General features: G+C 40.7%; 1 pseudogene; it reads left to right on the plus strand.

Moving 5' to 3' along the window:
- Positions 1-3716: 3716 nt before the first annotated feature.
- On the plus strand, positions 3717-4775 carry LOC105118871 (probable glutathione S-transferase parA; annotated as a pseudogene).
- Positions 4776-9129: the final 4354 nt, after the last annotated feature.

Consider the following 9129-nt stretch of genomic DNA (forward strand, 5'->3'; position numbering starts at 1 on the left):
AAGTGTTTTTGACCGACTCCGCGCTGATATTTTCTTTTTTTAATAAATTTGGACTAGTTTAAATCTGGGGTTGGTTAAATCTTGGGTTGGTTAGGTCATCAAACCGGTCCGGGTTTTAAAACATTGCTTTCTTTAACAAAAAGCTCCAGTGATTAACTCCACTTGAATGAAGCACACATTAACTGGCTATCTGCCCATTACCCATTATATTGTGATTATTAGAAAATTGATTGATTGTTTTTAACGAGCAGTTTCGCATGGCGGAGCGAGCTGTTAGTTATAGGAACCTGTTAGTTGGTTGGTTGGCTGGTTGGTTAGTTATCAGCGAGGAATTAAACATCTGATTGATTAATTGTTAGTTGGTAAAGATTAGCAGGGTACGTACGTAGCAGTAGGCTGGAGGAGTGAGGGATGAGTGATTGCAGACATCTTCATAGTCTTTCTTCCTCTCGTTTCTTCTATTCTAGATCTCTTCATTTCTGGAACTTCTACTTGTTATGGTCCAGCCATAATAATTGGTATCGGAGCCATTTTACAAGGAAAAAGAAAGGTTGTTTGTGTTCTTGAACAATCAATCAAGGCTCTAGAGGAGCATGGTAGAAATTAAGGTGGATGAACAGATGCAACACCTACAGAGAAGCATGGTAAAAACTCGATTAGATCAGTTCATAATTGGAAGCCATAGTGGCTTTGTTGAAAGCAAATTCAGGTAGTCAAGAAGCTGGTAGACTTAACACCTCAACTGAAGGTATATATTATTCCAAGTCAGATGATGAATCCACGAGGTGATGGGCTTATGAATAAAAAAAAAAGCGATTGCTCCGGTGGTCAAGGCACGTCACGGGTGGGGCACAATATTGCAACGCAAAGAATTGATCTGTCAGATCTCCATGGAGAAAATCCTAGAAACTGGATAAGAAAATGCAAGAATTTCTTTAAGCTGAACTAAATGCCAGTACAACAGTGGGTTGAGCTAGCATCATTGTACCTGGATGGCAAGGCAAATATTTGGTTTGAAGGGTTTTTGTATGCAGGAGAAAATTTGGCAATTTGGCAGGAGTTTACAAGGGCTTCGTGTATAAGATTTGGTAATGGAGAGAATGTGGTTGAAGAACTCAATAAGCTAGCACAGGACAAAAGTGTGGATGAATATGCTGAAAGATTTGAAGAACTCAAGTCTTTAATGAATGCTTTGATTCCTTTTTAACCATAATCTTATACGAGAAGAGGAGAGGCTGGGGCTTTAGATGTGGGAAGAAGTATGCACATAGACATCAACGTAGCATGAAGGAATATTATAGCGGAAGTGGCAGAGGATAGATAGGCTCCTGGAAGAAGGTCAGAGTAATGGAATTACAGCCGAAGAAGGTTAGTTAGCTATTGATTAAGAAGTAAAAATATGTGATATAGTGACTGCTAGTTAGAGTTCGCTAGTGAAGGTTAGCAAGGTAGCAGTTCGTTGCAGTGTGTATATAAGCAAAGTAATGAGGAGTGAGATTTGTGAAAATGAAGGGTTCATTTTTTATTTTTTTTTAATTGTTGAAACGTTAGATCATTGTGCTGCCGGTTCCATGGAGAAAAAGGATGCTATGAGAATTTGGTTGGACCTGAAACATAATGGATTTCTCTCGCCTTCGCCTGCCCCCATGCCACTGTCAAAGCCAAATCCGAAGCCCGCTTCAATGCCAGATAAGAAACGAAAGAGGCACATAGATGATCAGTTTAGTGGGAAACCAAAGCTTGAAATTAAACGGTGCGGCGAGTTGATGGGTTGGCTTGGGTTGCTGCGTCTGCTTCTGGATTGCTGAAGAAAATTAAATGTGGGAATACTCTTTGCGTTGGTATGCTGTCAATGCCAAAAAAGCAGAGTGAGATGCGCACGATTGGCGGGCCCAAGGGAGTATTGAAGGTTTTAGGGGTAGAACCTACCGGCATGTGCTCTCTTGTTCCCCAACCATCTGGGTTGCTTAATGACTTAAATCCAGAGATCATGAATCGGATGCGAAGCAGAAAACAGCTCTTTTCAGTTACTCAGGCTTCAGCTCGAAGAGATACAATATGAAATGTTGACATCCAGAGTAGGCAGGAAAAGAGAATTGGGGAAAATGATGTGAAGGAATGTCCAAATGGTTCTTCAGGAAGTGATCACCTGGAATGATGTTCAAAGGCTCGAAGTAGCCTTTTGTGTGTGAAAAAAGAATATGAGGAAGAGATTTGAGGATAGCTGTGAGAAGGGCAGACGATGAGGATGACAAAGATGATGTGATGTTATTTCTATCTTCAATCACAACATCAGAAAATGCAAGCAGTTCTGTTCTTAGAACTAGCTGTGGTATGTAAAGTGTACATTTTCAATTAATCTAGCTTTTTGGTTCCCAGAAGCTACCGCAGCTTCTCAATGGTTGCAATGTCTTCGCAATGACATCACAGGGCATCTTGAAGGTGCAGTGCAAATTCTTTAAACTAGTGTATTTTTTTTGTTAGAGTATATACATGCTTGCATATCATGAAGCGTCCTATGTTTCCTTTATGTTGCCAGCATTGATGCATACTAGAATTAATTTCAAAATGTAATCCAGACACAGTTGCCTGCACTTATGCTCAAAGAATTTTCATTTGACTACGAAACTGAGTTCTTTGCTGCCAAAAGCGCTGTTTCTATGAATGAATATCCGTAAAGCAACTTGGAGTAATTAATTAGTTTGATCAGATGGATAAGGCACTCAATGAAGAGGTAAATCAACTGGGACGTAATTAAGCACATGTCTGAAGTCCTTTCAAGACATTACAATGCTATTAATTTATATTGCTGAATCTGGACATCAACTCTAGAAACTCTGGTTGAACCAAGTAATGGAAAGGCAGTCACAGAACCTCGAAGTCTACTGTCGTCTCAATCGGTATACAGGATGTTCACCTGGAAACATACAATGTTAGTACTCCAGGTATTGCTTCTTCTTCTTCTTCTTCTTCTTCTTCTTCTTTCTTTTTTGTGATCAATTGCAACCACTGAGATTGCAATTTCTTACTTAGCACTGGCACTTTGTAAAAAGTCACATTAATATGCAAAGAAGGATGACTAAACGAAATACTTTGAGCATTTTAGATGAATTACCCCTGCAGTATGAATTATCGTTGTTATTACAGTAAAATGGTAGTTTGTTGGGAACAAATAGGTAGTCCATATGGAAGCACTGGCCCTTTGTAAAAATTCTCTCTTTTCTATTTCTCCCTCTTCTTTTTACTTGTTTCATAAATATTAGTAGTTACGCCTGAGCTTCGGAAAGCCAAAACACACTTTCAAACACAGTCCACGTTCATCATCAAGCATAACCTTAGGCCTAGGCCTAGTAGTTGAATGCATACCATGCTTCCTCTTTTTTCCCCTAAGAAAATAAAGCCCAAAGAGGAAAAAATCATTCTTCTATAATCTTATGACTTATCCTGGTCAAAGATGGTGGGCATGCTACGGGTTTCTTCACATGGAATCTAGTCTGAAAAGAATATTAATGGATTTGGAGAGGATAAGGTTAAAAAAAGGACAGGTCGATCTTGACAATCACATCTGAACTTGGTAAGCAAGCAACTTAGAACATACCACGATACCATGAATAATTAGCATACACACATGTAACTAGACCTAAGCAATGACATCATATGGTGCAGATCATCATCTTTGATTACACTGTCAATCAGCAGCTATAAATAGTTGCTGCTACCCCATTTCCTTATTCACTGCAACAGCTTAAGAATAGAGAGATCGGTTGAGCTAGGAAAAGATCATCGCTATATTTGGAGATGGAGGACAGAGTGACTCTATTGGATTTCTGGTCAAGTTCATGGGCAATGAGAGTGAAGGTTGCCTTGGCAGAGAAGGGGATAGAATACGAGTCCAGGGAACAGAACTTGATAGACAAGAGCCCTCTGCTTCTTGAAATGAACCCGGTTCATAAGATGATTCCTGTTCTTATTCACAATGGGAGGCCCATTTGTGAGTCACTTAATATTGTCCTATATATTGATGAGGTGTGGAAGGACAAGTCTACACTGCTACCCTCGGATCCTTACCGAAGATCCCAAGCCAGATTCTGGGCTGATTACATTGACAAGAAGGCGAGTATTTCAGCACTTGTTAGCCTCTTTTTTTGTTTTTCTCGTGTGAGTGTGCTTATTGTTTTTTTGAACGCAGATATACAACAATGCCAAGAAGTTATGGTAGGAGAAAGCAGAAAAGCAGGAAGAGGTAAAGAGGGAATTTATAGAAGGCTTGAGGACTCTTGAAGGAGAGCTTGGAGATAAGCTTTACTTTGGTGGTGAAAGCTTTGGATTTGTGGATGTAGTGCTTGTTCCTGTTACCAGCTGGTTCTACTCTCTTGAGATTTGTGGGAAATTTAGCATTGAGGCTGACTGTCCAAAGATCACTGCATGGATCAAGAGGTGCATGGAAAGGGAGAGTGTGTCCAGTTCACTCCCTGATCCTCACAAGATCTATGACTTCGTATTGCTGCTTAAGAAGAAAATGGGTATGGAGTAGGCTTTCAGGCTTTGAATAATGAGTGAAGGCATTCCAGATAGAATGTCTGTAGCAAGAATGGGAAATGGAATGAACATTCCTGATAGAATGTCTGTAGCAAGAATGGGAAATGGAATGAAGTTTGGGGATGAAAATAGAGTGATGTTATGTAATAAGTCACAGAGTTTAGCAATTAATGCTGATAATTTTTGCTGTGATTAGACTTTTAATCCATTAATTTGGAAGGTAACAGTATCTGTTTGGAAACGAGGCAGTGTAACCTGTATTTCCAAATGAAAAGCATCAATTTTAAGTGAAAAACAAAGCCTAAATTGAGTGCAAAACTCCAAGCAATATGTAGATGGGCAGAGATCTCGAACAGAAACATGGAGTTACATGTGAAATCCAGAAAAAGCAAAATTTATCGATTTTTCAGTAAACGAAAAAATAGAAAAGAAAAGAAAACATCAGCTGAGCTTGACACAGTGGACATTTTCTTAGTCACAATACTTAGTGAATACAAGTTGGACCTCGCCACTAGCCAGGGGTTGCCCTTGCCCTCTTCCCCACCAAAAGTTTTCAAATCCCTTAAGAATCTTAAGAGTTTTAGGGAATAATTCTTACAAAATGGCCCTTCCAGAATCAAAAGAACACATTCTATGTTAGGAGATCCAAACATTCAAACACACACAAATTTACGTGGTTCGGCAACTTGCCTACTCCACGGAGCTACTGGTTTGTATTAATCAAGCTCAAAAGCAATACAAACAACAAAACAAGGAGGAGGAGAAAACTTCTCAACTCAACTCAACTCTCACCCTTAGCTCTCTCTCTGTGTTTCTCTCTATCTCGTGGTCTATCTCAGCTATCAATACATCTTCTATTTATAGCTGAGGAGGGAGATGATTGTTCAACAATGGTGGGCAAGTTAGGCACCTACCATTTGACTATAATTTCAACCATGGCTGCCACCAACCATGGCTGCCACCAAACATGGTTGCCACCTACCATGGCTGCCACCGTCCATTTGTGTCCACACACATAACAATCTCCCACTTGGACACAAATGGTGTTAGGTCTGTCTTTTAATCTTCAAGACCCACTGAAGCTTTACACAGCTTCAGTTTATCGAGAGTAACTCCTTTGGTTAACATGTCGGCTGGATTCTTGCTTCCACAGATCTTTTCAAGTAACAGTTGTTCATCGTCGAGCAATTGCCTGATGAAGTGATATTTGATCTGTATGTGCTTTGTTCTGGAGTGAAATGCTGGATTCTTGGCAAGGAAGATTGCACTCTGACTGTCACTATACAAAGTACCCTTTCCATGCATCTTGCCCAATTCTTGCAGGAAACTCTGTAGCCATACTATCTCTTTTGCGGATTCTGAAACTGCGACATATTCAGCTTCTGTCGTTGAAAGAGCAACTATCTTTTGCAAGGTAGAACTCCAAGAAACAGCAGTGCCTCCTAGAGTGTATATATAACCTGTAGTACTCTTTCTGCTATCAACATCTCCTGCTAGATCAGCATCTACAAAGCCTTCAAGTTTCAAACCGCCAGCTGTGAAAATAAGACATGTCTCCGATGAGCCTTTTAAGTACCTCATGATCCATTTCACTGCCTCCCAATGCTGCTTTCCAGGATTGCTCATATATCGGCTTACAACTCCCACTGCATGGGCAATATCTGGTCTAGTACAGACCATGGCATACATCAAGGAGCCGATAGCTGAGGCGTATGGGATCTGGTCCATGTATCCACGTTCTAGCTCAGTTTTTGGTGACTGGTCTTTACTGAGCTTGAAATGATTCCCCAGAGGTGTACATACTAGCTTAGCATTATCCATACTAAACTTGCTGAGAACCTTCTTGACATACTCTGCCTGTGAAAGCTTTAGTATGCCTTTGTCTTTGTCTCTGATGATTCTCATGCCAAGTATTTGTTTAGCAGCTCCCAGATCCTTCATTTCAAACTGTTTTGACAACTGTTGCTTTAGCTTGTCAATCTCTTCCATGCTGGAACCTGCAATTAACATATCATCCACATATAGCAGTAGAATGATATAGGAGTTGTCAAAATGTTTGACATAGCAACAATGATCAGCCTGACATTTTGTGTATCCCGTACTACTCATGAAGTTATCAAACTTCTTGTACCACTGTCTTGGAGCTTGCTTCAAACCATATAGACTCTTCTTTAGTTTGCAAACTTGACTCTCCTTTCCTGGTATTGCAAACCCCTCTGGTTGTTGCATGTAAATGTCTTCCTCCAATTCTCCATGAAGAAATGCTGTTTTTACATCTAATTGTTCAAGATGTAAATTTTCTGCAGCTACTATCCCCAGAACAACTCTGATTGTTGTAAGCTTCACAACTGGAGAAAATATCTCAGAATAGTCGATCCCCTTCTTTTGCTGAAACCCTTTTACAACAAGTCTTGCTTTGAACCGTTTGCTTCCGTCATGCTCGGTCTTTACTCTGTAAACCCACTTGTTTTGCAGGGCCTTCTTTCCTTCAGGCAGTTTGGTTAACTCCCAAGTCTTGTTCTTCAACAATGACTCCATCTCATCCTTCATGGCTAACTCCCACTTGCTCGAGTTTCCATCTTGTAAGGATTCTTCATAATTTAATGGTTCACCACCATCGGTCAGCAAGATATAATTCAGTAGAAGTGTGAACCGTTGTGGAGGCTTTATAGTCCTTGAAGACCTGCGAACAGCTGGTTCACTTGGCTCTGCACTATCTTGTGTAGAAGTGGTGGGTACTGAAGTGCTTGAACTATCTTGTGTGGACTCTTGAGTGGTAACATCAGGAAGCCCTTCTAATTGTATGAATTCAGATTTCTGTGAACTCGTATCTGAATCAGTTATCTCTAGTTCTGTACTTGATTTGTCTTTGTACAAAACTTTCTCGTTGAAGATCACGTTCCTGCTTCTGATAATCTTCCTGTTCTGATCATCCCAGAACCGAAATCCAAATTCTTCATCTCCATAGCCAATAAAGAAACATTTCTTTGATTTGGCATCCAGCTTGTTGCGAGCATCAGAGTCTACATGCACATAGGAAACACACCCAAAGACTTTTAGGTGAGCAAGCTGTACTTCTTTTCCTCTCCAGACTTCCTCGGGCAGTCTGAACTCCAAAGGTACTGATGGTCCACGGTTGATCAAGTAAACTGCAGTATGAACTGCATCAGCCCAGAATGTTTGAGGTAGCCCAGAATGCAACCTCATGCTTCTAGCTCGTTCATTGATGGTCCGGTTCATCCGTTCAGCAATACCATTCTGTTGTGGTGTGCCTGGAACTGTCTTTTCCATTCTGATACCGTTGACAGCGCAATACTCCTTGAAACCTCCATCAATGTATTCTCCTCCATTATCAGATCGTAAGCATTTCAGCTTCAAGCCTGATTCAGTCTCAACCATAGCCTTCCATTTCTTGAATGTGTCAAACACATCAGATTTATTTTTCAAAAAGTAGACCCATACCTTTCTGCTAAAGTCATCAATAAAAGTGACATAGTACCGAGAACCGCCAAGGGATGCTACTGGAGCTGGTCCCCATAAATCTGTGTGCACCAGTTCTAGTTTTCTTGGTCTTAAGGTCCTGCCAACCTTTAAGAAACTGAGCTTCTTCTGTTTTCCGAGAACACAGCTTTCACAAATGTCTAGATCAACATTTTTTAATTCTGGCAGCTTTCCCTTTGACTGAAGTATCTTCATCCCCTTTTGACTCATATGGCCGAGTCTACAATGCCATAGCTGCGCCTGATTTTCTGCTTCAGTAGAGGCAATTATATCTGCTGATCTTGTGGTCATATACAGGGTGCCGGTTTTCTTTCCACGAGCCAAAACCATTGCTCCCTTTGATACCTTCCACATTCCTCCAGAGAAAAGGATTGAATGGCCACTATCATCAAGTTGTCCGACCGAGATCAACTTCTTCTTTAGTTCAGGAACATGCCTTACATTTTGCAAGTTCCATGTAGATCCATTCATTGTCTTGATTTGCACATCTCCTATACCCACAATCTCCAATGGTTGTCCATCGGCCAGATAGACTACCCCATAATTTCCAGCAGTGTAATTTTGCATCATTTCATGGTGTGGAGTACAGTGAAATGAAGCTCCAGAATCAAGAACCCAATCATCAATAGGACTATGTACAGCAAGGATCAAAGCATCTTGTACCTCGTTTGTAGTGGCATTTACAGAATCAGCTTCAGGTTTCTTTGGTTTTGTGCAACTCCTCATAAAATGGCCAGGTTTGCCACAATTCCAACATTCAACCTGCTTCCGGGGTCCAAACTTGCTTTTGCTTCTGTACCTGGATTTTGATCTGCCTCTGGATAAGCCTCTGTCTTGTCTCCTTCCTCGAGTGTTGATGTTGAAAGCTGAACCTGAACTTGAGCTTTCACCCGAGTCTTTTCTTCGTACTTCTTCAGCTAAAATCAGGTCTCGGATATCATCATACTTTAATTTGGATTTTCCAGCTGAGTTGCTTACGGCTGTTCTCATACCTTCCCAACTGCTTGGAAGTGAAGCTAGCAAAATAAGTGCTCGGATCTCATCATCAAACTCAATTTCAACGGATGACAATTGATTTGTGATGGTGTT

Source organism: Populus euphratica, unplaced genomic scaffold (genome assembly GCF_000495115.2).
Source record: "Populus euphratica unplaced genomic scaffold, PopEup_1.0 scaffold2302.1, whole genome shotgun sequence".
Taxonomy (NCBI): Eukaryota; Viridiplantae; Streptophyta; class Magnoliopsida; order Malpighiales; family Salicaceae; genus Populus; species Populus euphratica.